The sequence below is a fragment of the Mus caroli genome, chromosome 9 (genome assembly GCF_900094665.2).
Source record: "Mus caroli chromosome 9, CAROLI_EIJ_v1.1, whole genome shotgun sequence".
Lineage (NCBI taxonomy): Eukaryota > Metazoa > Chordata > Mammalia > Rodentia > Muridae > Mus > Mus caroli.
In genome coordinates this window covers 61,419,841-61,420,178 of record NC_034578.1, presented here as the reverse complement: position 1 = coordinate 61,420,178, position 338 = coordinate 61,419,841, and positions in this window count along the sequence as shown.

Sequence of the window (338 nt, the reverse complement as noted above, 5' to 3'; positions counted from 1 at the left end):
CCCTCTGATCCTCCTACCTCCGTTTGGTCAGTGCATGCCCCACAATACCTATTTATGTGGTGGTGATTTAAAAAAAAAGATTTATCTGATTTATTATTATCATCATTTTAATTTTTCAAGACAGGGTTTCTCTGTGTAGCCCTGGCTGTCTTGGAACTCACTCTGTAGACCAGGTTGGTCTCCAACTAGGGATTTCTGCCTGTTTCTGCCTACCAAGTGCTGGGATTAAAAGTGTGTGCCCGACTTTATTTATTTTTATTTTATTTTTTATTTTTTTGGTTTTTCGAGACAGGGTTTCTCTGTATAGCTCTGGCTGTCCTGGAACTCACTTTGTAGAC